This window comes from Cebidichthys violaceus, unplaced genomic scaffold (assembly GCF_023349555.1).
Source record: "Cebidichthys violaceus isolate CVI_PGR_0920_01 unplaced genomic scaffold, fCebVio1.0.p SCAF_41, whole genome shotgun sequence".
NCBI lineage: Eukaryota > Metazoa > Chordata > Actinopteri > Perciformes > Stichaeidae > Cebidichthys > Cebidichthys violaceus.
Window position 1 is genome coordinate 589,457 of NW_027176606.1, and position 26,713 is coordinate 616,169.

At 42.5% G+C, this 26,713-nt stretch overlaps 35 non-coding genes across 35 annotated transcripts; 30 read left to right on the forward strand and 5 right to left on the reverse strand.

The window, feature by feature from the left end:
- The first annotated feature begins 4,140 nt into the window (after positions 1-4,140).
- Positions 4,141-4,214, forward strand: trnan-guu (transfer RNA asparagine (anticodon GUU)). The gene has a single exon. It is a non-coding gene; the product is annotated as a tRNA-Asn (tRNA).
- A 286-nt stretch (positions 4,215-4,500) lies between these two features.
- On the forward strand, positions 4,501-4,574 carry trnan-guu (transfer RNA asparagine (anticodon GUU)). Its single transcript has one exon. It is a non-coding gene; the product is annotated as a tRNA-Asn (tRNA).
- Positions 4,575-4,858: 284 nt separating this feature from the next.
- On the forward strand, positions 4,859-4,932 carry trnan-guu (transfer RNA asparagine (anticodon GUU)). Its single transcript has one exon. It is a non-coding gene; the product is annotated as a tRNA-Asn (tRNA).
- Positions 4,933-5,237: 305 nt separating this feature from the next.
- trnan-guu (transfer RNA asparagine (anticodon GUU)) lies at positions 5,238-5,311 on the forward strand. The gene has a single exon. It is a non-coding gene; the product is annotated as a tRNA-Asn (tRNA).
- Positions 5,312-5,625: 314 nt separating this feature from the next.
- trnan-guu (transfer RNA asparagine (anticodon GUU)) lies at positions 5,626-5,699 on the forward strand. Its single transcript has one exon. It is a non-coding gene; the product is annotated as a tRNA-Asn (tRNA).
- A 416-nt stretch (positions 5,700-6,115) lies between these two features.
- On the reverse strand, positions 6,116-6,188 carry trnak-cuu (transfer RNA lysine (anticodon CUU)). The gene has a single exon. It is a non-coding gene; the product is annotated as a tRNA-Lys (tRNA).
- A 1,292-nt stretch (positions 6,189-7,480) lies between these two features.
- trnan-guu (transfer RNA asparagine (anticodon GUU)) lies at positions 7,481-7,554 on the forward strand. The gene has a single exon. It is a non-coding gene; the product is annotated as a tRNA-Asn (tRNA).
- A 1,060-nt stretch (positions 7,555-8,614) lies between these two features.
- trnan-guu (transfer RNA asparagine (anticodon GUU)) lies at positions 8,615-8,688 on the forward strand. The gene has a single exon. It is a non-coding gene; the product is annotated as a tRNA-Asn (tRNA).
- A 305-nt stretch (positions 8,689-8,993) lies between these two features.
- trnan-guu (transfer RNA asparagine (anticodon GUU)) lies at positions 8,994-9,067 on the forward strand. Its single transcript has one exon. It is a non-coding gene; the product is annotated as a tRNA-Asn (tRNA).
- Positions 9,068-10,127: 1,060 nt separating this feature from the next.
- trnan-guu (transfer RNA asparagine (anticodon GUU)) lies at positions 10,128-10,201 on the forward strand. The gene has a single exon. It is a non-coding gene; the product is annotated as a tRNA-Asn (tRNA).
- A 416-nt stretch (positions 10,202-10,617) lies between these two features.
- Positions 10,618-10,690, reverse strand: trnak-cuu (transfer RNA lysine (anticodon CUU)). The gene has a single exon. It is a non-coding gene; the product is annotated as a tRNA-Lys (tRNA).
- Positions 10,691-11,982: 1,292 nt separating this feature from the next.
- trnan-guu (transfer RNA asparagine (anticodon GUU)) lies at positions 11,983-12,056 on the forward strand. The gene has a single exon. It is a non-coding gene; the product is annotated as a tRNA-Asn (tRNA).
- Positions 12,057-12,342: 286 nt separating this feature from the next.
- On the forward strand, positions 12,343-12,416 carry trnan-guu (transfer RNA asparagine (anticodon GUU)). Its single transcript has one exon. It is a non-coding gene; the product is annotated as a tRNA-Asn (tRNA).
- A 284-nt stretch (positions 12,417-12,700) lies between these two features.
- On the forward strand, positions 12,701-12,774 carry trnan-guu (transfer RNA asparagine (anticodon GUU)). Its single transcript has one exon. It is a non-coding gene; the product is annotated as a tRNA-Asn (tRNA).
- Positions 12,775-13,079: 305 nt separating this feature from the next.
- On the forward strand, positions 13,080-13,153 carry trnan-guu (transfer RNA asparagine (anticodon GUU)). Its single transcript has one exon. It is a non-coding gene; the product is annotated as a tRNA-Asn (tRNA).
- Positions 13,154-13,458: 305 nt separating this feature from the next.
- Positions 13,459-13,532, forward strand: trnan-guu (transfer RNA asparagine (anticodon GUU)). Its single transcript has one exon. It is a non-coding gene; the product is annotated as a tRNA-Asn (tRNA).
- A 672-nt stretch (positions 13,533-14,204) lies between these two features.
- Positions 14,205-14,278, forward strand: trnan-guu (transfer RNA asparagine (anticodon GUU)). Its single transcript has one exon. It is a non-coding gene; the product is annotated as a tRNA-Asn (tRNA).
- Positions 14,279-15,317: 1,039 nt separating this feature from the next.
- trnan-guu (transfer RNA asparagine (anticodon GUU)) lies at positions 15,318-15,391 on the forward strand. The gene has a single exon. It is a non-coding gene; the product is annotated as a tRNA-Asn (tRNA).
- A 305-nt stretch (positions 15,392-15,696) lies between these two features.
- Positions 15,697-15,770, forward strand: trnan-guu (transfer RNA asparagine (anticodon GUU)). The gene has a single exon. It is a non-coding gene; the product is annotated as a tRNA-Asn (tRNA).
- A 672-nt stretch (positions 15,771-16,442) lies between these two features.
- Positions 16,443-16,516, forward strand: trnan-guu (transfer RNA asparagine (anticodon GUU)). The gene has a single exon. It is a non-coding gene; the product is annotated as a tRNA-Asn (tRNA).
- A 293-nt stretch (positions 16,517-16,809) lies between these two features.
- On the forward strand, positions 16,810-16,883 carry trnan-guu (transfer RNA asparagine (anticodon GUU)). The gene has a single exon. It is a non-coding gene; the product is annotated as a tRNA-Asn (tRNA).
- A 395-nt stretch (positions 16,884-17,278) lies between these two features.
- Positions 17,279-17,351, reverse strand: trnak-cuu (transfer RNA lysine (anticodon CUU)). The gene has a single exon. It is a non-coding gene; the product is annotated as a tRNA-Lys (tRNA).
- A 1,294-nt stretch (positions 17,352-18,645) lies between these two features.
- Positions 18,646-18,719, forward strand: trnan-guu (transfer RNA asparagine (anticodon GUU)). Its single transcript has one exon. It is a non-coding gene; the product is annotated as a tRNA-Asn (tRNA).
- A 293-nt stretch (positions 18,720-19,012) lies between these two features.
- On the forward strand, positions 19,013-19,086 carry trnan-guu (transfer RNA asparagine (anticodon GUU)). Its single transcript has one exon. It is a non-coding gene; the product is annotated as a tRNA-Asn (tRNA).
- Positions 19,087-19,391: 305 nt separating this feature from the next.
- trnan-guu (transfer RNA asparagine (anticodon GUU)) lies at positions 19,392-19,465 on the forward strand. The gene has a single exon. It is a non-coding gene; the product is annotated as a tRNA-Asn (tRNA).
- A 293-nt stretch (positions 19,466-19,758) lies between these two features.
- trnan-guu (transfer RNA asparagine (anticodon GUU)) lies at positions 19,759-19,832 on the forward strand. The gene has a single exon. It is a non-coding gene; the product is annotated as a tRNA-Asn (tRNA).
- A 305-nt stretch (positions 19,833-20,137) lies between these two features.
- trnan-guu (transfer RNA asparagine (anticodon GUU)) lies at positions 20,138-20,211 on the forward strand. The gene has a single exon. It is a non-coding gene; the product is annotated as a tRNA-Asn (tRNA).
- Positions 20,212-20,504: 293 nt separating this feature from the next.
- Positions 20,505-20,578, forward strand: trnan-guu (transfer RNA asparagine (anticodon GUU)). The gene has a single exon. It is a non-coding gene; the product is annotated as a tRNA-Asn (tRNA).
- Positions 20,579-20,973: 395 nt separating this feature from the next.
- On the reverse strand, positions 20,974-21,046 carry trnak-cuu (transfer RNA lysine (anticodon CUU)). The gene has a single exon. It is a non-coding gene; the product is annotated as a tRNA-Lys (tRNA).
- A 1,303-nt stretch (positions 21,047-22,349) lies between these two features.
- On the forward strand, positions 22,350-22,423 carry trnan-guu (transfer RNA asparagine (anticodon GUU)). Its single transcript has one exon. It is a non-coding gene; the product is annotated as a tRNA-Asn (tRNA).
- Positions 22,424-22,728: 305 nt separating this feature from the next.
- Positions 22,729-22,802, forward strand: trnan-guu (transfer RNA asparagine (anticodon GUU)). The gene has a single exon. It is a non-coding gene; the product is annotated as a tRNA-Asn (tRNA).
- Positions 22,803-23,841: 1,039 nt separating this feature from the next.
- On the forward strand, positions 23,842-23,915 carry trnan-guu (transfer RNA asparagine (anticodon GUU)). The gene has a single exon. It is a non-coding gene; the product is annotated as a tRNA-Asn (tRNA).
- A 395-nt stretch (positions 23,916-24,310) lies between these two features.
- Positions 24,311-24,383, reverse strand: trnak-cuu (transfer RNA lysine (anticodon CUU)). Its single transcript has one exon. It is a non-coding gene; the product is annotated as a tRNA-Lys (tRNA).
- A 1,294-nt stretch (positions 24,384-25,677) lies between these two features.
- On the forward strand, positions 25,678-25,751 carry trnan-guu (transfer RNA asparagine (anticodon GUU)). Its single transcript has one exon. It is a non-coding gene; the product is annotated as a tRNA-Asn (tRNA).
- A 672-nt stretch (positions 25,752-26,423) lies between these two features.
- Positions 26,424-26,497, forward strand: trnan-guu (transfer RNA asparagine (anticodon GUU)). The gene has a single exon. It is a non-coding gene; the product is annotated as a tRNA-Asn (tRNA).
- The last annotated feature ends 216 nt before the right edge of the window (positions 26,498-26,713 follow it).

Sequence of the window (26,713 nt, forward strand, 5' to 3'; positions counted from 1 at the left end):
TCGAAGCAGTCGAACGACGCGGATGTCACAAGCATATCTGAAATGCACATTTAATTCAAATTGTTTTGTTTGTGTATTTAAAACTGGGACCGTGTATAATACATGTATTACACCAGATGTAGCAGTAATCTAATGTTCCTATGTTGTAGGGGGTGGGAGAGCTGAACCATGCAACATCTTATAAAGTGAACAAACATTGGTCATACTCAAAAATGTAAGCCCAACAAGTTGTATTTTTTGTGTTTTATTTACTTTAACTCGTTGTTGCAATGGTTTAAGTCTTTGCAATCACCATCTTTTCTTTACTACTTTACTCACTTGTGGGTCAAGATCATCCGGAACATCTTTTGGTGAGGCAGGTCCAGCTGGTTCCGGACAGTCTGGCTGGTCGACAAGTAGTTCAGGGAACACACAGTGCACCTGAGCGTCTCTGTCACCATCAGGTAATACCTGTCGATGTCCAGGACCTTCCTAGACCGCTTGTGGACACCATAGCCCGTCAGCTGCGTCCCACAAGCTGGGCAGAACACCGTCACCTTCCACAGGTGGTAGGGCATCCACACCATCAGCCGATGGGTGAAAAAATGGTCGGGTGTCGGTGTGTTGTGATAAATGAGGGCTGGAACAGGGGGCTCGTACCACAGCTTCAAATCTGGACGCAGTTTGCCGGAGGGAAAGAGGGTGTTGGCAATCCACCTCTGGTCTTGCACAGGGAGGGTCTTGCTCATTTCACCGGGCAACCAGAATGAAGCTGCAGCACCAACAGCGGCTGGCTGAACATCTCCAGACTCATCCTGTTTGTTAGACAACAACAAATAAGAACTAAGTGTATTGCATAAAGAAAAGCTACACTAAATATGACAAAAAAAATATAAATATAAATATATATATTATTATAATAATTTATTATTATATATTATATTATATTATATATTATATTATATAAATATAAAAAAAACAGACCAATAAATAAACGCAGTACTCACAGCGTCTACAGCAATGCTGGTGGAAACACCAGCAGCAGGGCTTGGGGTCCTCACAGAGGATGGAGAAGGGCTGGGTGTCCTCACAGAGGATGGAGAAGGGCTGGGTGTCCTCACAGAGGATGGAGAAGCAGGAGGAGCAAGGCTGGAGGTCCTCACAGAGGTTGGAGAAGGGCTGGGTGTCCTCACAGAGGATGGAGAAGAAGGAGGAGAAGGGCTGGGGGTCCTAGCCACTAAATTGGGCTTTAGTGAGGCAGACTGTGACCCACCAAAGCGTGATTTAGTAAACTGAAAGGAGAACCAAAGTTAATTTGAAGATGCAACGCATACAAAATAATTCATACAAAACATGAATTACAAAAAAATAATAATTCACCATTGACAAAGCCAGAGTGGGTTGCAAAAAAGACAGAGGGGCTGAAGCAGTCGCACCAGGCAAACATGCAATGCAAGGTAAACAATAAAAGATGTCATTTGTAAATAAATCACCATAACGCCGTGGAATCCGCAATTACAGGCGATGGACCCTCCAAAGAGGGTGGTCTGTCCCCGGGCCTGCATGGGGCATTGCTCAATCTGAAATGATAAGAATTGCTATTTAGCCTGGAGTGAGTCAATCAGTGCACTACGTCTGATTGACATTATCTGCACCATCATATTGCATAATTTTAATCAAGTGCGTGGCATACTAGTGACAGAAATGAGTAATGGGTACATAGTTTGCAATACTTTACCTTGTGATAGAGGTCGTGCCACTTCCTCTGCCTTGGGGCTGGCCTATTGCCACCTCCAGCAGGCCAAACCCCAGAGCTGGCAAATGCCCTCAGCCTCGCCATCCACTCTCCATCGCTCATGGCCTTGTGGCTCTTTGGTTTTGTGCTCATCTAAAGATAACATGGATATAATAACAATTGCTGAATCTACATAACCATGACATTGATGTGCATACTTAGAACAAAAACACAGCAACTCTTAATTATTAGCAATTTAGACTGATAACATGTTTTCAGTTATTTATACATGGTATTAAAACGTGTAATCAAATCAATACATATATATGTAGACACATTATTTACATGTATCCTGTGTAATTACAGTTTATCGATATCTATAATAAATCTGTATGTATTAATCTTTAAATATCAACGATACACTTTGATGCTGCAGCTTATGTGGACGTTTGCGTGTTTCCACTCGGCGCATTCGTACATGGCCGTTACCAGTCCCGAATGTTGCTAGTTACATTATCACATGCAGTTACGTAGTTGCTAACGTTAGCTTGCTCGCTAATGCCGACGGTATTTACCTTGTACGGTAATGTGACACCGGACGCCGAGCCGACCGTATTTATCGTGTAACGTAATGTGACACAGAACGCCGAACCGACCGTATTTACCGTGTATAACGTAACGTGACACCGGACCGGACGAGAAAAAAAATACAACACACGTTATGAAGCGTAGTTACGTTGTCGCTGGCGGTAGCTTTAGCTAGGTCGCTCGCTAATGCCGACCGAATTTACGAACGAGAAAAAAAACGATTTAAAAAAGTTACCGGTCTAACGGACGGAAAAATAACGTTGTTTTTTTTACGGCTAATTAAGAATAAATGGAAAGATAACTTACCTTTGATAAGTTCGACAAGTTCTAGTACATTTCGTCGACAACAGGTCCGATGTCTTTCTGCTTCATGAGCTGTGCGGTGTCTGCGAGAGTTGCAGTGCAGACGTGATTGGTTTCTGCGAGACTTGAGGTACAGCCGTGATTGGTCCATCCAGGTCCATCCATTGTCTTCACAATGGAGAGCGAGCATCGAGATTGGACAGAATCAGGCCTAATACAAAGTTGGTTAGGCCCGAACTGCAAGACCCACCCATTTGCTATTTGCTGCTACATTTTGTAAAGGGCCTGTTTGAAGAGTGACCCTCACTTACGGTGCATTAGCTTTTAAATCTTTAGGGATAATTGTATAAGGACAAGATCTGATGATAGGTCTCAATTTGTAGGCTTAGCTCTGATCGTGGCAACTACCTTTTTCACTCATGTGAAATCTGCTCTTTTTATAAGCTTAAAACATCCCTGGGTGGGATTGAACTACCAACCTTTCAGTGAACAGCTGAATGCGCTGACCGATTGCGCCACAGAGACAAGCCTGTTCCAATGCCTGAACTGCAAGCCCCACCCATTTGCTTTTGCTATTTGCTGCCAGAAGTTGGACTCTACATTTTGTAACAGTTCACTCATTCACTTTTAAAAGCTAACGCACCTGAAGCTATTCCATGTCTGGAAGGGGCACTTTTCAAACAGGAAAAGGAACTGTTACAAAATGTAGAGTCCAACTTTGGCCAGCAAATAGAAAAAGCAAATGGGTGGGGCTTGCAGTTCGGGCCTAAACACTTTTGGAACAGGCCTGTCTCTGTGGTGCAATTGGTCAGGGCATTTGGCTGTTATCTGAAAGGTTGGTGGTTCAAGCCCACCCAGGGACGTTTTAAGCTTATAAAAAGAGCAGACTTCTCATGAGTGAAAAGGATAGTTGCCACGATCAGAGCTAAGCCTCCAAATTCCAACAAATTGAGATATATAAGATCCTGTTCTTGATATAATTATCCACAAGCTTTTAAAAGCTAACGCACCTGAAGCTATTCAAGGCCTGGAAGGGGCACTTTTCAAACAGGAAAAGGAACTGTTACAAAATGTAGAGTCCAACTTCTGGCAGCAAATAGAAAAAGCAAATGGGTGGGGCTTGCAGTTCGGGCCTAACCACTTTTGGAACAGGCCTGTCTCTGTGGCGCAATTGGTCACCGCATTGGACTGTTAACTGAAAGGTTGGTGGTTCAACCCCACCCAGGGATGTTTTAAGCTTATAGAAAGAGCAGACTTCACATGAGTGAAAATGATAGTTGCCATGATCAGAGCTAAGACTCCAAATTCCAACAAATTGAGATATATAACGTCTTGTCCTTGGTATATAACATCTTGTTCTTGGTATAATTATCCACAAGCTTTTAAAAGCTCACGCACCTGAAGCTATTTCAGGTCTGGAAGGGTGACTTTTCAAACAGGAAAAGGAACTGTTACAAAATGTAGAGTCCAACTTCTCGCAAAAGCAAATGGGTGGGGGCTTGCAGTTCGAGCTTAACCAAGACAGTATCAGACATGTCTCTGTGGCGCAATCGGTCAGCGCATTCGGCTGTTAACTGAAAGGTTGGTGGTTCAAGCCCACCCAGGGACATTTTAAGCTTATAACAAGAGCAGACTTCACATGAGTGAAAAGGAAAGTTGCCACGATCAGATCTAAGACTCCAAATTCCAACAAATTAAGATATATAAGATCTAGTTCTTGGTATAGTTATCCACAAACTTTTAAAAGCTAACGCACCTGAAGCTATTCCATGTCTGGAAGGGGCACTTTTCAAAAGGAACTGTTACAAAATGTAGAGTCCAACTTCTGCCAGCAAATAGAAAAAGCAAATGGGTGGGGCTTGCAGTTCGGGCCTAACCAATTTTGAAACAGGCCTGTCTCTGTGGCGCAATTGGTCAGCGCATTCGGCTGTTAACTGAAAGGTTGGTGGTTCAAGCCCACCCAGGGACGTTTTAAGCTTATAAAAAGAGCAGACTTCACATGAGTGAAAAGGATAGTTGCCATGATCAGAGCCAAGACTCCAAATTCCAACAAATTAAGATATATAAGATCTTGTTCTTGGTATAATTATCCACAAACTTTTAAAAGCTAACGCACCTGAAGCTATTTCAGCTCTGGAAGGGTCACCTTTCAAACAGGAAAAGGAACTGTTACAAAATGTAGAGTCCAACTTCTGGCAAAAGCAAATGGGTGGGGGCTTGCAGTTCGAGCTTAACCAAGACAGTATCAGACATGTCTCTGTGGCGCAATTGGTCAGCGCATTCGGCTGTTAACTGAAAGGTTGGTGGTTCAAACCCACCCAGGGATGTTTTAAGCTTATAAAAAGAGTAGACTTCACATGAGTGAAAAGGGTAGTTGCCACGATCAGAGCTAAGCCTCCAAATTCCAACAAATTGAGATATATAAGATCTTGTCCTTGGTATATAACATCTTGTTCTTGGTATAATTATCCACAAGCTTTTAAAAGCTAACGCACCTGAAGCTACTTCAGGTCTGGAAAGGGCACTTTTCAAACAGGAAAAGGAACTGTTACAAAATGTAGAGTCCAACTTCTCGCAAAAGCAAATAGGTGGGGGCTTGCAGTTCGAGCTTAACCAAGACAGTATCAGACATGTCTCTGTGGCGCAATTGGTCAGCGCATTCGGCTGTTAACTGAAAGGTTGGTGGTTCAAGCCCACCCAGGGACGTTTTAAGCTTATAGAAAGAGCAGACTTCACATGAGTGAAAAGGATAGTTGCCACGATCAGAGCTAAGACTCCAAATTCCAACAAATTAAGATATATAAGATCTTGTCCTTGGTATATAACATCTTCTTCTTGGTATAATTATCCACAACCTTTTAAAAGCTAACGCACCTGAAGCTATTTCAGCTCTGGAAGGGTCACTTTTCAAACAGGAAAAGGAACTGTTACAAAATGTAGAGTCCAACTTCGGGCAGCAAATAGAAAAAGCAAATGGGTGGGGCTTGCAGTTCGGGCCTAACCAACTTTGGAACAGGCCTGTCTCTGTGGCGCAATTGGTCAGCGCATTCGGCTGTTAACTGAAAGGTTGGTGGTTCAAGCCCACCCAGGGACGTTTTAAGCTTATAAAAAGAGCAGACTTCACATGAGTGAAAAGGATAGTTGCCATGATCAGAGCCAAGACTCCAAATTCCAACAAATTGAGATATATAAGATCTTGTCCTTGGCATATAACGTCTTGTTCTTGGTATAATTATCCACAAGCTTTTAAAAGCTAACGCACCTGAAGCTATTCCATGTCTGGAAGGGTCACTTTTCAAACAGGAAAAGGAACTGTTACAAAATGTAGAGTCCAACTTCTGGCAAAAGCAAATGGGTGGGAGTTTGGAGTTCGGGCTTAACAAAAACTGCATCAGGCCTGTCTCTGTGGCGCAATCGGTCAGCTCACACACCTTAAGCTTCACCAGGTACAGAAAGAGGCCTTTTCAAACAGGAAAATAAACCAAAACAGTCATAACTGAGAAAGTAGCACGCCCAACATGGGGCTCGAACCCACGACCCTGAGATTAAGAGTCTCATGCTCTACCGACTGAGCTAGCCGGGCCACAGATGTCACAGTTGGGGGCGGGGCCAGAAAAACTTGAGTGAAAAATAAAAATAGCAAAAGCAAATGGGTGTGGCTTACAGTTCAGGACTAACCAACTTTGTAACAGACATGTTTACTGAAAGGTTGGTGAAAGCCCATCCAGGGACGTTTTGTGCTTATAAAAACAAGACTTCACATGAGTGAAAAAGGTAAGAAATTTAAATATGTCATCAGACTTGCCCCTGATTGACAAATATCCAACAGAAAAGAGTCCCAATGCATTTCAATCTTTAGAAAGCTCACGCACCTTGAGCTTCTCCAGGTCAGGAAAGGGCATTTTTCAAACAGGAAAATAAACTGTTACAAAATGTAACCAAATGTAGAGCCCAATTTCAGCCCATACAACACACAACCAGAGTCTAAATCCATTTGAAACTTCAGAAAACTAGCACACCTTAGCTTCTACAGGTTTGCAAAGGGGCTCCTCCAGAAGGAAAATTAACTGTTACAAAACGTAGAGCCCAACTTTTAGCAGTAAATAGCAAACGATCGGGCCAACTTTGTATTCGGCCTGAACAATCGGTCAGCGCATTAGGCTGCTAACTGAAAGGTTGGTGGTTCAAGCCCACCCAGGGACATTTTAAGCTTATAAAAAAAGCAGACTTCACATGAGTGAAAAGGATAGTTGCCATGATCAGAGCCAAGACTCCAAATTCCAACAAATTGAGATATATAAGATCTTGTTCTTGGTATAATTATCCACAAGCTTTTAAAAGCTAACGCACCTGAAGCTATTCCATGTCTGGAAGGGGCACTTTTCAAACAAAAAAGGGAACTGTTACAAAATGTAGAGTCCAACTTCTGGCAGCAAATAGAAAAAGCAAATGGGTGGGGCTTGCAGTTCGGGCCTAACCAACTTTGGAACAGGCCTGTCTCTGTGGCGCAATTGGTCAGGGCATTCGGCTGTTAACTGAAAGGTTGGTGGTTCAAGCCCACCCAGGGACGTTTTAAGCTTATAAAAAGAGAAGACTTCACATGAGTGAAAAGGATAGTTGCCATGATCAGAGCTAAGACTCCAAATTCCAACGAATTGAGATATATAAGATCTTGTCCTTGGCATATAACGTCTTGTTCTTGGTATAATTATCCACAAGCTTTTAAAAGCTAACGCACCTGAAGCAATTTCAGGTCTGGAAGGGTGACTTTTCAAACAGGAAAAGGAACTGTTACAAAATGTAGAGTCCAACTTCTGGCAAAAGCAAATGGGTGGGGGCTTGCAGTTCGAGCTTAACCAAGACAGTGTCAGACATGTCTCTGTGGCGCAATCGGTCAGCGCATTCGGCTGTTAACTGAAAGGTTGGTGGTTCAAGCCCACCCAGGGACGTTTTAAGCTTATAAAAAGAGCAGACTTCACATGAGTGAAAAGGATAGTTGCCACGATCAGAGCTAAGACTCCAAATTCCAACAAATTAAGATATATAAGAACTTGTCCTTGGTATATAACATCTTCTTCTTGGTATAATTATCCACAACCTTTTAAAAGCTAACGCACCTGAAGCTATTTCAGCTCTGGAAGGGTCACTTTTCAAACAGGAAAAGGAACTGTTACAAAATGTAGAGTCCAACTTCGGGCAGCAAATAGAAAAAGCAAATGGGTGGGGCTTGCAGTTCGGGCCTAACCAACTTTGGAACAAGCCTGTCTCTGTGGCGCAATTGGTCAGCGCATTCGGCTGTTAACTGAAAAGTTGGTGGTTCAAGCCCACCCAGGGACGTTTTAAGCTTATAAAAAGAGCAGACTTCACATGAGTGAAAAGGATAGTTGCCATGATCAGAGCCAAGACTCCAAATTCCAACAAATTGAGATATATAAGATCTTGTCCTTGGCATATAACGTCTTGTTCTTGGTATAATTATCCACAAGCTTTTAAAAGCTAACGCACCTGAAGCTATTTCAGGTCTGGAAGGGTGACTTTTCAAACAGGAAAAGGAACTGTTACAAATTGTAGAGTCCAACTTCTGGCAAAAGCAAATGGGTGGGGGCTTGCAGTTCGAGCTTAACCAAGACAGTATCAGACCCGTCTCTGTGGCGCAATCGGTCAGTGCATTTGGCTGTTACCTGAAAGGTTGGTGGTTCAAGCCCACCCAGGGACATTTTAAGCTTATAAAAAGAGCAGACTTCACATGAGTGAAAAGGATAGTTGCCACGATCAGAGCTAAGACTCCAAATTCCAACAAATTAAGATATATAAGATCTTGTTCTTGGTATAATTATCCACAAACTTTTAAAAGCTAACGCACCTGAAGCTATTCCATGTCTGGAAGGGGCACTTTTCAAACAGGAAAAGGAACTGTTACAAAATGTAGAGTCCAACTTCTGCCAGCAAATAGAAAAAGCAAATGGGTGGGGCTTGCAGTTCGGGCCTAACCACTTTTGGAACAGGCTAGTCTCTGTGGCGCAATTGGTCAGCGCATTCGGCTGTTAACTGAAAGGTTGGTGGTTCAAGCCCACCCAGGGACGTTTTAAGCTTATAAAAAGAGCAGACTTCACATGAGTGAAAAGGATAGTTGCCATGATCAGAGCCAAGACTCCAAATTCCAACAAATTGAGATATATAAGATCTTGTCCTTGGCATATAACGTCTTGTTCTTGGTATAATTATCCACAAGCTTTTAAAAGCTAACGCACCTGAAGCTATTTCAGGTCTGGAAGGGTGACTTTTCAAACAGGAAAAGGAACTGTTACAAAATGTAGAGTCCAACTTCTGGCAAAAGCAAATGGGTGGGGGCTTGCAGTTCGAGCTTAACCAAGACAGTGTCAGACATGTCTCTGTGGCGCAATCGGTCAGCGCATTCGGCTGTTAACTGAAAGGTTGGTGGTTCAAGCCCACCCAGGGACATTTTAAGCTTATAAAAAGAGCAGACTTCTCATGAGTGAAAAGGATAGTTGCCACGATCAGAGCTAAGACTCCAAATTCCAACAAATTAAGATATATAAGAACTTGTCCTTGGTATATAACATCTTCTTCTTGGTATAATTATCCACAACCTTTTAAAAGCTAACGCACCTGAAGCTATTTCAGCTCTGGAAGGGTCACTTTTCAAACAGGAAAAGGAACTGTTACAAAATGTAGAGTCCAACTTCGGGCAGCAAATAGAAAAAGCAAATGGGTGGGGCTTGCAGTTCGGGCCTAACCAACTTTGGAACAAGCCTGTCTCTGTGGCGCAATTGGTCAGCGCATTCGGCTGTTAACTGAAAAGTTGGTGGTTCAAGCCCACCCAGGGACGTTTTAAGCTTATAAAAAGAGCAGACTTCACATGAGTGAAAAGGATAGTTGCCATGATCAGAGCCAAGACTCCAAATTCCAACAAATTGAGATATATAAGATCTTGTCCTTGGCATATAACGTCTTGTTCTTGGTATAATTATCCACAAGCTTTTAAAAGCTAACGCACCTGAAGCTATTTCAGGTCTGGAAGGGTGACTTTTCAAACAGGAAAAGGAACTGTTACAAATTGTAGAGTCCAACTTCTGGCAAAAGCAAATGGGTGGGGGCTTGCAGTTCGAGCTTAACCAAGACAGTATCAGACCCGTCTCTGTGGCGCAATCGGTCAGTGCATTTGGCTGTTACCTGAAAGGTTGGTGGTTCAAGCCCACCCAGGGACATTTTAAGCTTATAAAAAGAGCAGACTTCACATGAGTGAAAAGGATAGTTGCCACGATCAGAGCTAAGACTCCAAATTCCAACAAATTAAGATATATAAGATCTTGTTCTTGGTATAATTATCCACAAACTTTTAAAAGCTAACGCACCTGAAGCTATTCCATGTCTGGAAGGGGCACTTTTCAAACAGGAAAAGGAACTGTTACAAAATGTAGAGTCCAACTTCTGCCAGCAAATAGAAAAAGCAAATGGGTGGGGCTTGCAGTTCGGGCCTAACCACTTTTGGAACAGGCTAGTCTCTGTGGCGCAATTGGTCAGCGCATTCGGCTGTTAACTGAAAGGTTGGTGGTTCAAGCCCACCCAGGGACGTTTTAAGCTTATAAAAAGAGCAGACTTCACATGAGTGAAAAGGATAGTTGCCATGATCAGAGCCAAGACTCCAAATTCCAACAAATTGAGATATATAAGATCTTGTCCTTGGCATATAACGTCTTGTTCTTGGTATAATTATCCACAAGCTTTTAAAAGCTAACGCACCTGAAGCTATTCCATGTCTGGAAGGGTCACTTTTCAAACAGGAAAAGGAACTGTTACAAAATGTAGAGTCCAACTTCTGGCAAAAGCAAATGGGTGGGAGTTTGGAGTTCGGGCTTAACAAAAACTGCATCAGGCCTGTCTCTGTGGCGCAATCGGTCAGCTCACACACCTTAAGCTTCACCAGGTACAGAAAGAGGCCTTTTCAAACAGGAAAATAAACCAAAACAGTCATAACTGAGAAAGTAGCACGCCCAACGTGGGGCTCGAACCTACGACCCTGAGATTAAGAGTCTCATGCTCTACCGACTGAGCTAGCCGGGCCACAGATGTCACAGTTGGGGGCGGGGCCAGAAAAACTTGAGTGAAAAATAAAAATAGCAAAAGCAAATGGGTGTGGCTTACAGTTCAGGACTAACCAACTTTGTAACAGACATGTTTACTGAAAGGTTGGTGAAAGCCCATCCAGGGACGTTTTGTGCTTATAAAAACAAGACTTCACATGAGTGAAAAAGGTAAGAAATTTAAATATGTCATCAGACTTGCCCCTGATTGACAAATATCCAACAGAAAAGAGTCCCAATGCATTTCAATCTTTAGAAAGCTCACGCACCTTGAGCTTCTCCAGGTCAGGAAAGGGCATTTTTCAAACAGGAAAATAAACTGTTACAAAATGTAACCAAATGTAGAGCCCAATTTCAGCCCATACAACACACAACCAGAGTCTAAATCCATTTGAAACTTCAGAAAACTAGCACACCTTAGCTTCTACAGGTTTGCAAAGGGGCTCCTCCAGAAGGAAAATTAACTGTTACAAAACGTAGAGCCCAACTTTTAGCAGTAAATAGCAAACGATCGGGCCAACTTTGTATTCGGCTTGAACAATCGGTCAGCGCATTAGGCTGCTAACTGAAAGGTTGGTGGTTCAAGCCCACCCAGGGACATTTTAAGCTTATAAAAAAAGCAGACTTCACATGAGTGAAAAGGATAGTTGCCATGATCAGAGCCAAGACTCCAAATTCCAACAAATTGAGATATATAAGATCTTGTTCTTGGTGTAATTATCCACAAGCTTTTAAAAGCTAACGCACCTGAAGCTATTCCATGTCTGGAAGGGGCACTTTTCAAACAAAAAAGGGAACTGTTACAAAATGTAGAGTCCAACTTCTGGCAGCAAATAGAAAAAGCAAATGGGTGGGGCTTGCAGTTCGGGCCTAACCAACTTTGGAACAGGCCTGTCTCTGTGGCGCAATTGGTCAGGGCATTCGGCTGTTAACTGAAAGGTTGGTGGTTCAAGCCCACCCAGGGACGTTTTAAGCTTATAAAAAGAGAAGACTTCACATGAGTGAAAAGGATAGTTGCCATGATCAGAGCTAAGACTCCAAATTCCAACGAATTGAGATATATAAGATCTTGTCCTTGGCATATAACGTCTTGTTCTTGGTATAATTATCCACAAGCTTTTAAAAGCTAACGCACCTGAAGCTATTTCAGGTCTGGAAGGGTGACTTTTCAAACAGGAAAAGGAACTGTTACAAAATGTAGAGTCCAACTTCTGGCAAAAGCAAATGGGTGGGGGCTTGCAGTTCGAGCTTAACCAAGACAGTATCAGACCAGTCTCTGTGGCGCAATCGGTCAGCGCATTCGGCTGTTAACTGAAAGGTTGGTGGTTCAAGCCCACCCAGGGACGTTTTAAGCTTATAAAAAGAGCAGACTTCACATGAGTGAAAAGGATAGTTGCCACGATCAGAGCTAAGACTCCAAATTCCAACAAATTAAGATATATAAGATCTTGTTCTTGGTATAATTATCCACAAACTTTTAAAAGCTAACGCACCTGAAGCTATTCCATGTCTGGAAGGGGCACTTTTCAAAAGGAACTGTTACAAAATGTAGAGTCCAACTTCTGCCAGCAAATAGAAAAAGCAAATGGGTGGGGCTTGCAGTTCGGGCCTAACCAATTTTGAAACAGGCCTGTCTCTGTGGCGCAATTGGTCAGCGCATTCGGCTGTTAACTGAAAGGTTGGTGGTTCAAGCCCACCCAGGGACGTTTTAAGCTTATAAAAAGAGCAGACTTCACATGAGTGAAAAGGATAGTTGCCATGATCAGAGCCAAGACTCCAAATTCCAACAAATTAAGATATATAAGATCTTGTTCTTGGTATAATTATCCACAAACTTTTAAAAGCTAACGCACCTGAAGCTATTTCAGCTCTGGAAGGGTCACCTTTCAAACAGGAAAAGGAACTGTTACAAAATGTAGAGTCCAACTTCTGGCAAAAGCAAATGGGTGGGGGCTTGCAGTTCGAGCTTAACCAAGACAGTATCAGACATGTCTCTGTGGCGCAATTGGTCAGCGCATTCGGCTGTTAACTGAAAGGTTGGTGGTTCAAACCCACCCAGGGATGTTTTAAGCTTATAAAAAGAGTAGACTTCACATGAGTGAAAAGGGTAGTTGCCACGATCAGAGCTAAGCCTCCAAATTCCAACAAATTGAGATATATAAGATCTTGTCCTTGGTATATAACATCTTGTTCTTGGTATAATTATCCACAAGCTTTTAAAAGCTAACGCACCTGAAGCTACTTCAGGTCTGGAAAGGGCACTTTTCAAACAGGAAAAGGAACTGTTACAAAATGTAGAGTCCAACTTCTCGCAAAAGCAAATAGGTGGGGGCTTGCAGTTCGAGCTTAACCAAGACAGTATCAGACATGTCTCTGTGGCGCAATTGGTCAGCGCATTCGGCTGTTAACTGAAAGGTTGGTGGTTCAAGCCCACCCAGGGACGTTTTAAGCTTATAGAAAGAGCAGACTTCACATGAGTGAAAAGGATAGTTGCCACGATCAGAGCTAAGACTCCAAATTCCAACGAATTGAGATATATAAGATCTTGTCCTTGGCATATAACGTCTTGTTCTTGGTATAATTATCCACAAGCTTTTAAAAGCTAACGCACCTGAAGCTATTTCAGGTCTGGAAGGGTGACTTTTCAAACAGGAAAAGGAACTGTTACAAAATGTAGAGTCCAACTTCTGGCAAAAGCAAATGGGTGGGGGCTTGCAGTTCGAGCTTAACCAAGACAGTGTCAGACATGTCTCTGTGGCGCAATCGGTCAGCGCATTCGGCTGTTAACTGAAAGGTTGGTGGTTCAAGCCCACCCAGGGACGTTTTAAGCTTATAAAAAGAGCAGACTTCTCATGAGTGAAAAGGATAGTTGCCACGATCAGAGCTAAGACTCCAAATTCCAACAAATTGAGATATATAAGATCTTGTTCTTGGTGTAATTATCCACAAGCTTTTAAAAGCTAACGCACCTGAAGCTATTCCATGTCTGGAAGGGGCACTTTTCAAACAAAAAAGGGAACTGTTACAAAATGTAGAGTCCAACTTCTGGCAGCAAATAGAAAAAGCAAATGGGTGGGGCTTGCAGTTCGGGCCTAACCAACTTTGGAACAGGCCTGTCTCTGTGGCGCAATTGGTCAGGGCATTCGGCTGTTAACTGAAAGGTTGGTGGTTCAAGCCCACCCAGGGACGTTTTAAGCTTATAAAAAGAGAAGACTTCACATGAGTGAAAAGGATAGTTGCCATGATCAGAGCTAAGACTCCAAATTCCAACGAATTGAGATATATAAGATCTTGTCCTTGGCATATAACGTCTTGTTCTTGGTATAATTATCCACAAGCTTTTAAAAGCTAACGCACCTGAAGCTATTTCAGGTCTGGAAGGGTGACTTTTCAAACAGGAAAAGGAACTGTTACAAAATGTAGAGTCCAACTTCTGGCAAAAGCAAATGGGTGGGGGCTTGCAGTTCGAGCTTAACCAAGACAGTATCAGACCAGTCTCTGTGGCGCAATCGGTCAGCGCATTCGGCTGTTAACTGAAAGGTTGGTGGTTCAAGCCCACCCAGGGACGTTTTAAGCTTATAAAAAGAGCAGACTTCACATGAGTGAAAAGGATAGTTGCCACGATCAGAGCTAAGACTCCAAATTCCAACAAATTAAGATATATAAGATCTTGTTCTTGGTATAATTATCCACAAACTTTTAAAAGCTAACGCACCTGAAGCTATTCCATGTCTGGAAGGGGCACTTTTCAAACAGGAAAAGGAATTGTTACAAAATGTAGAGTCCAACTTCTGCCAGCAAATAGAAAAAGCAAATGGGTGGGGCTTGCAGTTCGGGCCTAACCACTTTTGGAACAGGCCTGTCTCTGTGGCGCAATTGGTCAGGGCATTCGGCTGTTAACTGAAAGGTTGGTGGTTCAAGCCCACCCAGGGACGTTTTAAGCTTATAAAAAGAGAAGACTTCACATGAGTGAAAAGGATAGTTGCCATGATCAGAGCTAAGACTCCAAATTCCAACAAATTGAGATATATAAGATCTTGTCCTTGGTATTTAACATCTTGTTCTTGGTATAATTATCCACAAGCTTTTAAAAGCTAACGCACCTGAAGCTATTTCAGGTCTGGAAGGGGCACTTTTCAAACAGGAAAAGGAACTGTTACAAAATGTAGAGTCCAACTTCTGGCAAAAGCAAATGGGTGGGGGCTTGCAGTTCGAGCTTAACCAAGACAGTATCAGACATGTCTCTGTGGCGCAATCGGTCAGCGCATTCGGCTGTTAACTGAAAGGTTGGTGGTTCAAGCCCACCCCGGGAAGGTTTAAGCTTATAAAAAGAGCAGACTTCACATGAGTGAAAAGGATAGTTGCCACGATCAGAGCTAAGACTCCAAATTCCAACAAATTAAGATATATAAGATCTTGTTCTTGGTATAAATATCCACAAACTTTTAAAAGCTAACGCACCTGAAGCTATTCCATGTCTGGAAGGGGCACTTTTCAAACAGGAAAAGGAACTGTTACAAAATGTAGAGTCCAACTTCTGCCAGCAAATAGAAAAAGCAAATGGGTGGGGCTTGCAGTTCGGGCCTAACCACTTTTGGAACAGGCCTGTCTCTGTGGCGCAATTGGTCAGCGCATTCGGCTGTTAACTGAAAGGTTGGTGGTTCAAGCCCACCCAGGGACGTTTTAAGCTTATAAAAAGAGCAGACTTCTCATGAGTGAAAAGGATAGTTGCCACGATCAGAGCTAAGACTCCAAATTCCAACAAATTAAGATATATAAGATCTTGTCCTTGGTATATAACATCTTCTTCTTGGTATAATTATCCACAACCTTTTAAAAGCTAACACACCTGAAGCTATTTCAGGTCTGGAAGGGTGACTTTTCAAACAGGAAAAGGAACTGTTACAAAATGTAGAGTCCAACTTCTCGCAAAAGCAAATGGGTGGGGGCTTGCAGTTCGAGCCTAACCAAGACAGTATCAGACATGTCTCTGTGGCGCAATCGGTCAGCGCATTCGGCTGTTAACTGAAAGGTTGGTGGTTCAAGCCCACCCAGGGACATTTTAAGCTTATAAAAAGAGCAGACTTCACATGAGTGAAAAGGATAGTTGCCACGATCAGAGCTAAGACTCCAAATTCCAACAAATTAAGATATATAAGATCTTGTTCTTGGTATAATTATCCACAAACTTTTAAAAGCTAACGCACCTGAAGCTATTTCAAATCTGGAAGGGGCACTTTTCAAACAGGAAAAGGAACTGTTACAAAATGTAGAGTCCAACTTCTGCCAGCAAATAGAAAAAGCAAATGGGTGGGGCTTGCAGTTCGGGCCTAACCAACTTTGGAACAGGCCTGTCTCTGTGGCACAATTGGTCAGCGCATTCGGCTGTTAACTGAAAGGTTGGTGGTTCAAGCCCACCCAGGGACGTTTTAAGCTTATAAAAAGAGCAGACTTCACATGAGTGAAAAGGATAGTTGCCATGATCAGAGCCAAGACTCCAAATTCCAACAAATTGAGATATATAAGATCTTGTCCTTGGCATATAACGTCTTGTTCTTGGTATAATTATCCACAAGCTTTTAAAAGCTAACGCACCTGAAGCTATTTCAGGTCTGGAAGGGTGACTTTTCAAACAGGAAAAGGAACTGTTACAAAATGTAGAGTCCAACTTCTGGCAAAAGCAAATGGGTGGGGGCTTGCAGTTCGAGCTTAACCAAGACAGTATCAGACATGTCTCTGTGGCGCAATCGGTCAGCGCATTCGGCTGTTAACTGAAAGGTTGGTGGTTCAAGCCCACCCAGGGACGTTTTAAGCTTATAAAAAGAGCAGACTTCACATGAGTGAAAAGGATAGTTGCCACGATCAGAGCTAAGACTCCAAATTCCAACAAATTAAGATATATAAGATCTTGTTCTTGGTATAAATATCCACAAACTTTTAAAAGCTAACGCACCTGAAGCTATTCCATGTCTGGAAGGGGCACTTTTCAAACAGGAAAAGGAACTGTTACAAAATGTAGAGTCCAACTTCTGCCAGCAAATAGAAAAAGCAAATGGGTGGGGCTTGCAGTTCGGGCCTAACCACTTTTGGAACAGGCCTGTCTCTGTGGCGCAATTGGTCAGCGCATTCAGCTGTTAACTGAAAGGTTGGTGGTTCAAGCCCACCCAGGGACGTTTTAAGCTTATAAAAAGAGCAGACTTCTCATGAGTGAAAAGGATAGTTGCCACGATCAGAGCTAAGACTCCAAATTCCAACAAATTAAGATATATAAGATCTTGTTCTTGGTATAATTATCCACAAACTTTTAAAAGCTAACGCACCTGAAGCTATTCCATGTCTGGAAGGGTCACTTTTCAAACAGGAAAAGGAACTGTTACAAAATGTAGAGTCCAACTTCTGGCAAAAGCAAATGGGTGGGAGTTTGGAGTTCGGGCTTAACAAAAACTGCATCAGGCCTGTCTCTGTGGCGCAATCGGTCAGCTCACACACCTTAAGCTTCACCAGGTACAGAAAGAGGCCTTTTCAAACAGGAAAATAAACCAAAACAGTCATAACTGAGAAAGTAGCACGCCCAACGTGGGGCTCGAACCCACGACCCTGAGATTAAGAGTCTCATGCTCTACCGACTGAGCTAGCCGGGCCACAGATGTCACAGTTGGGGGCGGGGCCAGAAAAACTTGAGTGAAAAATAAAAATAGCAAAAGCAAATGGGTGTGGCTTACAGTTCAGGACTAACCAACTTTGTAACAGACATGTTTACTGAAAGGTTGGTGAAAGCCCATCCAGGGACGTTTTGTGCTTATAAAAACAGAAGACTTCACATGAGTGAAAAAGGTAAGAAATTTAAATATGTCATCAGACTTGCCCCTGATTGACAAATATCCAACAGAAAAGAGTCCCAATGCATTTCAATCTTTAGAAAGCTCACGCACCTTGAGCTTCTCCAGGTCAGGAAAGGGCATTTTTCAAACAGGAAAATAAACTGTTACAAAATGTAACCAAATGTAGAGCCCAATTTCAGCCCATACAACACACAACCAGAGTCTAAATCCATTTGAAACTTCAGAAAACTAGCACACCTTAGCTTCTACAGGTTTGCAAAGGGGCTCCTCCAGAAGGAAAATTAACTGTTACAAAACGTAGAGCCCAACTTTTAGCAGTAAATAGCAAACGATCGGGCCAGCTTTGTATTCGGCCTGAACAATCGGTCAGCGCATTAGGCTGCTAACTGAAAGGTTGGTGGTTCAAGCCCACCCAGGGACATTTTAAGCTTATAAAAAGAGCAGACTTCACATGAGTGAAAAGGATAGTTGCCATGATCAGAGCCAAGACTCCAAATTCCAACAAATTGAGATATATAAGATCTTGTTCTTGGTATAATTATCCACAAGCTTTTAAAAGCTAACGCACCTGAAGCTATTCCATGTCTGGAAGGGGCACTTTTCAAACAAAAAAGGGAACTGTTACAAAATGTAGAGTCCAACTTCTGGCAGCAAATAGAAAAAGCAAATGGGTGGGGCTTGCAGTTCGGGCCTAACCAACTTTGGAACAGGCCTGTCTCTGTGGCGCAATTGGTCAGGGCATTCGGCTGTTAACTGAAAGGTTGGTGGTTCAAGCCCACCCAGGGACGTTTTAAGCTTATAAAAAGAGAAGACTTCACATGAGTGAAAAGGATAGTTGCCATGATCAGAGCTAAGACTCCAAATTCCAACAAATTGAGATATATAAGATCTTGTCCTTGGTATTTAACATCTTGTTCTTGGTATAATTATCCACAAGCTTTTAAAAGCTAACGCACCTGAAGCTATTTCAGGTCTGGAAGGGGCACTTTTCAAACAGGAAAAGGAACTGTTACAAAATGTAGAGTCCAACTTCTGGCAAAAGCAAATGGGTGGGGGCTTGCAGTTCGAGCTTAACCAAGACAGTATCAGACATGTCTCTGTGGCGCAATCGGTCAGCGCATTCGGCTGTTAACTGAAAGGTTGGTGGTTCAAGCCCACCCAGGGACGTTTTAAGCTTATAAAAAGAGCAGACTTCACATGAGTGAAAAGGATAGTTGCCACGATCAGAGCTAAGACTCCAAATTCCAACAAATTAAGATATATAAGATCTTGTTCTTGGTATAAATATCCACAAACTTTTAAAAGCTAACGCACCTGAAGCTATTCCATGTCTGGAAGGGGCACTTTTCAAACAGGAAAAGGAACTGTTACAAAATGTAGAGTCCAACTTCTGCCAGCAAATAGAAAAAGCAAATGGGTGGGGCTTGCAGTTCGGGCCTAACCACTTTTGGAACAGGCCTGTCTCTGTGGCGCAATTGGTCAGCGCATTCGGCTGTTAACTGAAAGGTTGGTGGTTCAAGCCCACCCAGGGACGTTTTAAGCTTATAAAAAGAGCAGACTTCTCATGAGTGAAAAGGATAGTTGCCACGATCAGAGCTAAGACTCCAAATTCCAACAAATTAAGATATATAAGATCTTGTCCTTGGTATATAACATCTTCTTCTTGGTATAATTATCCACAACCTTTTAAAAGCTAACACACCTGAAGCTATTTCAGGTCTGGAAGGGTGACTTTTCAAACAGGAAAAGGAACTGTTACAAAATGTAGAGTCCAACTTCTCGCAAAAGCAAATGGGTGGGGGCTTGCAGTTCGAGCTTAACCAAGACAGTATCAGACATGTCTCTGTGGCGCAATCGGTCAGCGCATTCGGCTGTTAACTGAAAGGTTGGTGGTTCAAGCCCACCCAGGGACATTTTAAGCTTATAAAAAGAGCAGACTTCACATGAGTGAAAAGGATAGTTGCCACGATCAGAGCTAAGACTCCAAATTCCAACAAATTAAGATATATAAGATCTTGTTCTTGGTATAATTATCCACAAACTTTTAAAAGCTAACGCACCTGAAGCTATTTCAAATCTGGAAGGGGCACTTTTCAAACAGGAAAAGGAACTGTTACAAAATGTAGAGTCCAACTTCTGCCAGCAAATAGAAAAAGCAAATGGGTGGGGCTTGCAGTTCGGGCCTAACCAACTTTGGAACAGGCCTGTCTCTGTGGCACAATTGGTCAGCGCATTCGGCTGTTAACTGAAAGGTTGGTGGTTCAAGCCCACCCAGGGACGTTTTAAGCTTATAAAAAGAGCAGACTTCACATGAGTGAAAAGGATAGTTGCCATGATCAGAGCCAAGACTCCAAATTCCAACAAATTGAGATATATAAGATCTTGTCCTTGGCATATAACGTCTTGTTCTTGGTATAATTATCCACAAGCTTTTAAAAGCTAACGCACCTGAAGCTATTTCAGGTCTGGAAGGGTGACTTTTCAAACAGGAAAAGGAACTGTTACAAAATGTAGAGTCCAACTTCTGGCAAAAGCAAATGGGTGGGGGCTTGCAGTTCGAGCTTAACCAAGACAGTATCAGACATGTCTCTGTGGCGCAATCGGTCAGCGCATTCGGCTGTTAACTGAAAGGTTGGTGGTTCAAGCCCACCCAGGGACGTTTTAAGCTTATAAAAAGAGCAGACTTCACATGAGTGAAAAGGATAGTTGCCACGATCAGAGCTAAGACTCCAAATTCCAACAAATTAAGATATATAAGATCTTGTTCTTGGTATAAATATCCACAAACTTTTAAAAGCTAACGCACCTGAAGCTATTCCATGTCTGGAAGGGGCACTTTTCAAACAGGAAAAGGAACTGTTACAAAATGTAGAGTCCAACTTCTGCCAGCAAATAGAAAAAGCAAATGGGTGGGGCTTGCAGTTCGGGCCTAACCACTTTTGGAACAGGCCTGTCTCTGTGGCGCAATTGGTCAGCGCATTCAGCTGTTAACTGAAAGGTTGGTGGTTCAAGCCCACCCAGGGACGTTTTAAGCTTATAAAAAGAGCAGACTTCTCATGAGTGAAAAGGATAGTTGCCACGATCAGAGCTAAGACTCCAAATTCCAACAAATTAAGATATATAAGATCTTGTTCTTGGTATAATTATCCACAAACTTTTAAAAGCTAACGCACCTGAAGCTATTCCATGTCTGGAAGGGTCACTTTTCAAACAGGAAAAGGAACTGTTACAAAATGTAGAGTCCAACTTCTGGCAAAAGCAAATGGGTGGGAGTTTGGAGTTCGGGCTTAACAAAAACTGCATCAGGCCTGTCTCTGTGGCGCAATCGGTCAGCTCACACACCTTAAGCTTCACCAGGTACAGAAAGAGGCCTTTTCAAACAGGAAAATAAACCAAAACAGTCATAACTGAGAAAGTAGCACGCCCAACGTGGGGCTCGAACCCACGACCCTGAGATTAAGAGTCTCATGCTCTACCGACTGAGCTAGCCGGGCCACAGATGTCACAGTTGGGGGCGGGGCCAGAAAAACTTGAGTGAAAAATAAAAATAGCAAAAGCAAATGGGTGTGGCTTACAGTTCAGGACTAACCAACTTTGTAACAGACATGTTTACTGAAAGGTTGGTGAAAGCCCATCCAGGGACGTTTTGTGCTTATAAAAACAGAAGACTTCACATGAGTGAAAAAGGTAAGAAATTTAAATATGTCATCAGACTTGCCCCTGATTGACAAATATCCAACAGAAAAGAGTCCCAATGCATTTCAATCTTTAGAAAGCTCACGCACCTTGAGCTTCTCCAGGTCAGGAAAGGGCATTTTTCAAACAGGAAAATAAACTGTTACAAAATGTAACCAAATGTAGAGCCCAATTTCAGCCCATACAACACACAACCAGAGTCTAAATCCATTTGAAACTTCAGAAAACTAGCACACCTTAGCTTCTACAGGTTTGCAAAGGGGCTCCTCCAGAAGGAAAATTAACTGTTACAAAACGTAGAGCCCAACTTTTAGCAGTAAATAGCAAACGATCGGGCCAGCTTTGTATTCGGCCTGAACAATCGGTCAGCGCATTAGGCTGCTAACTGAAAGGTTGGTGGTTCAAGCCCACCCAGGGACATTTTAAGCTTATAAAAAGAGCAGACTTCACATGAGTGAAAAGGATAGTTGCCATGATCAGAGCCAAGACTCCAAATTCCAACAAATTGAGATATATAAGATCTTGTTCTTGGTATAATTATCCACAAGCTTTTAAAAGCTAACGCACCTGAAGCTATTCCATGTCTGGAAGGGGCACTTTTCAAACAAAAAAGGGAACTGTTACAAAATGTAGAGTCCAACTTCTGGCAGCAAATAGAAAAAGCAAATGGGTGGGGCTTGCAGTTCGGGCCTAACCAACTTTGGAACAGGCCTGTCTCTGTGGCGCAATTGGTCAGGGCATTCGGCTGTTAACTGAAAGGTTGGTGGTTCAAGCCCACCCAGGGACGTTTTAAGCTTATAAAAAGAGAAGACTTCACATGAGTGAAAAGGATAGTTGCCATGATCAGAGCTAAGACTCCAAATTCCAACAAATTGAGATATATAAGATCTTGTCCTTGGTATTTAACATCTTGTTCTTGGTATAATTATCCACAAGCTTTTAAAAGCTAACGCACCTGAAGCTATTTCAGGTCTGGAAGGGGCACTTTTCAAACAGGAAAAGGAACTGTTACAAAATGTAGAGTCCAACTTCTGCCAGCAAATAGAAAAAGCAAATGGGTGGGGCTTGCAGTTCGGGCCTAACCACTTTTGGAACAGGCCTGTCTCTGTGGCGCAATTGGTCAGCGCATTCGGCTGTTAACTGAAAGGTTGGTGGTTCAAGCCCACCCAGGGACGTTTTAAGCTTATAAAAAGAGCAGACTTCTCATGAGTGAAAAGGATAGTTGCCACGATCAGAGCTAAGACTCCAAATTCCAACAAATTAAGATATATAAGATCTTGTCCTTGGTATATAACATCTTCTTCTTGGTATAATTATCCACAACCTTTTAAAAGCTAACACACCTGAAGCTATTTCAGGTCTGGAAGGGTGACTTTTCAAACAGGAAAAGGAACTGTTACAAAATGTAGAGTCCAACTTCTCGCAAAAGCAAATGGGTGGGGGCTTGCAGTTCGAGCTTAACCAAGACAGTATCAGACATGTCTCTGTGGCGCAATCGGTCAGCGCATTCGGCTGTTAACTGAAAGGTTGGTGGTTCAAGCCCACCCAGGGACATTTTAAGCTTATAAAAAGAGCAGACTTCACATGAGTGAAAAGGATAGTTGCCACGATCAGAGCTAAGACTCCAAATTCCAACAAATTAAGATATATAAGATCTTGTTCTTGGTATAATTATCCACAAACTTTTAAAAGCTAACGCACCTGAAGCTATTTCAAATCTGGAAGGGGCACTTTTCAAACAGGAAAAGGAACTGTTACAAAATGTAGAGTCCAACTTCTGCCAGCAAATAGAAAAAGCAAATGGGTGGGGCTTGCAGTTCGGGCCTAACCAACTTTGGAACAGGCCTGTCTCTGTGGCACAATTGGTCAGCGCATTCGGCTGTTAACTGAAAGGTTGGTGGTTCAAGCCCACCCAGGGATGTTTTAAGCTTATAAAAAGAGCAGACTTCACATGAGTGAAAAGGATAGTTGCCATGATCAGAGCCAAGACTCCAAATTCCAACAAATTGAGATATATAAGATCTTGTCCTTGGCATATAACGTCTTGTTCTTGGTATAATTATCCACAAGCTTTTAAAAGCTAACGCACCTGAAGCTATTTCAGGTCTGGAAGGGTGACTTTTCAAACAGGAAAAGGAACTGTTACAAAATGTAGAGTCCAACTTCTGGCAAAAGCAAATGGGTGGGGGCTTGCAGTTCGAGCTTAACCAAGACAGTATCAGACATGTCTCTGTGGCGCAATCGGTCAGCGCATTCGGCTGTTAACTGAAAGGTTGGTGGTTCAAGCCCACCCAGGGATGTTTTAAGCTTATAAAAAGAGCAGACTTCACATGAGTGAAAAGGATAGTTGCCACGATCAGAGCTAAGACTCCAAATTCCAACAAATTAAGATATATAAGATCTTGTTCTTGGTATAAATATCCACAAACTTTTAAAAGCTAACGCACCTGAAGCTATTCCATGTCTGGAAGGGGCACTTTTCAAACAGGAAAAGGAACTGTTACAAAATGTAGAGTCCAACTTCTGCCAGCAAATAGAAAAAGCAAATGGGTGGGGCTTGCAGTTCGGGCCTAACCACTTTTGGAACAGGCCTGTCTCTGTGGCGCAATTGGTCAGCGCATTCAGCTGTTAACTGAAAGGTTGGTGGTTCAAGCCCACCCAGGGACGTTTTAAGCTTATAAAAAGAGCAGACTTCTCATGAGTGAAAAGGATAGTTGCCACGATCAGAGCTAAGACTCCAAATTCCAACAAATTAAGATATATAAGATCTTGTTCTTGGTATAATTATCCACAAACTTTTAAAAGCTAACGCACCTGAAGCTATTCCATGTCTGGAAGGGTCACTTTTCAAACAGGAAAAGGAACTGTTACAAAATGTAGAGTCCAACTTCTGGCAAAAGCAAATGGGTGGGAGTTTGGAGTTCGGGCTTAACAAAAACTGCATCAGGCCTGTCTCTGTGGCGCAATCGGTCAGCTCACACACCTTAAGCTTCACCAGGTACAGAAAGAGGCCTTTTCAAACAGGAAAATAAACCAAAACAGTCATAACTGAGAAAGTAGCACGCCCAACGTGGGGCTCGAACCCACGACCCTGAGATTAAGAGTCTCATGCTCTACCGACTGAGCTAGCCGGGCCACAGATGTCACAGTTGGGGGCGGGGCCAGAAAAACTTGAGTGAAAAATAAAAATAGCAAAAGCAAATGGGTGTGGCTTACAGTTCAGAACTAACCAACTTTGTAACAGACATGTTTACTGAAAGGTTGGTGAAAGCCCATCCAGGGACGTTTTGTGCTTATAAAAACAGAAGACTTCACATGAGTGAAAAAGGTAAGAAATTTAAATATGTCATCAGACTTGCCCCTGATTGACAAATATCCAACAGAAAAGAGTCCCAATGCATTTCAATCTTTAGAAAGCTCACGCACCTTGAGCTTCTCCAGGTCAGGAAAGGGCATTTTTCAAACAGGAAAATAAACTGTTACAAAATGTAACCAAATGTAGAGCCCAATTTCAGCCCATACAACACACAACCAGAGTCTAAATCCATTTGAAACTTCAGAAAACTAGCACACCTTAGCTTCTACAGGTTTGCAAAGGGGCTCCTCCAGAAGGAAAATTAACTGTTACAAAACGTAGAGCCCAACTTTTAGCAGTAAATAGCAAACGATCGGGCCAGCTTTGTATTCGGCCTGAACAATCGGTCAGCGCATTAGGCTGCTAACTGAAAGGTTGGTGGTTCAAGCCCACCCAGGGACATTTTAAGCTTATAAAAAGAGCAGACTTCACATGAGTGAAAAGGATAGTTGCCATGATCAGAGCCAAGACTCCAAATTCCAACAAATTGAGATATATAAGATCTTGTTCTTGGTATAATTATCCACAAGCTTTTAAAAGCTAACGCACCTGAAGCTATTCCATGTCTGGAAGGGGCACTTTTCAAACAAAAAAGGGAACTGTTACAAAATGTAGAGTCCAACTTCTGGCAGCAAATAGAAAAAGCAAATGGGTGGGGCTTGCAGTTCGGGCCTAACCAACTTTGGAACAGGCCTGTCTCTGTGGCGCAATTGGTCAGGGCATTCGGCTGTTAACTGAAAGGTTGGTGGTTCAAGCCCACCCAGGGACGTTTTAAGCTTATAAAAAGAGAAGACTTCACATGAGTGAAAAGGATAGTTGCCATGATCAGAGCTAAGACTCCAAATTCCAACAAATTGAGATATATAAGATCTTGTCCTTGGTATTTAACATCTTGTTCTTGGTATAATTATCCACAAGCTTTTAAAAGCTAACGCACCTGAAGCTATTTCAGGTCTGGAAGGGGCACTTTTCAAACAGGAAAAGGAACTGTTACAAAATGTAGAGTCCAACTTCTGGCAAAAGCAAATGGGTGGGGGCTTGCAGTTCGAGCTTAACCAAGACAGTATCAGACATGTCTCTGTGGCGCAATCGGTCAGCGCATTCGGCTGTTAACTGAAAGGTTGGTGGTTCAAGCCCACCCAGGGACGTTTTAAGCTTATAAAAAGAGCAGACTTCACATGAGTGAAAAGGATAGTTGCCACTATCAGAGCTAAGACTCCAAATTCCAACAAATTAAGATATATAAGATCTTGTTCTTGGTATAAATATCCACAAACTTTTAAAAGCTAACGCACCTGAAGCTATTCCATGTCTGGAAGGGGCACTTTTCAAACAGGAAAAGGAACTGTTACAAAATGTAGAGTCCAACTTCTGCCAGCAAATAGAAAAAGCAAATGGGTGGGGCTTGCAGTTCGGGCCTAACCACTTTTGGAACAGGCCTGTCTCTGTGGCGCAATTGGTCAGCGCATTCGGCTGTTAACTGAAAGGTTGGTGGTTCAAGCCCACCCAGGGAAGTTTTAAGCTTATAAAAAGAGCAGACTTCTCATGAGTGAAAAGGATAGTTGCCACGATCAGAGCTAAGACTCCAAATTCCAACAAATTAAGATATATAAGATCTTGTCCTTGGTATATAACATCTTCTTCTTGGTATAATTATCCACAACCTTTTAAAAGCTAACACACCTGAAGCTATTTCAGGTCTGGAAGGGTGACTTTTCAAACAGGAAAAGGAACTGTTACAAAATGTAGAGTCCAACTTCTCGCAAAAGCAAATGGGTGGGGGCTTGCAGTTCGAGCTTAACCAAGACAGTATCAGACATGTCTCTGTGGCGCAATCGGTCAGCGCATTCGGCTGTTAACTGAAAGGTTGGTGGTTCAAGCCCACCCAGGGACATTTTAAGCTTATAAAAAGAGCAGACTTCACATGAGTGAAAAGGATAGTTGCCACGATCAGAGCTAAGACTCCAAATTCCAACAAATTAAGATATATAAGATCTTGTTCTTGGTATAATTATCCACAAACTTTTAAAAGCTAACGCACCTGAAGCTATTTCAAATCTGGAAGGGGCACTTTTCAAACAGGAAAAGGAACTGTTACAAAATGTAGAGT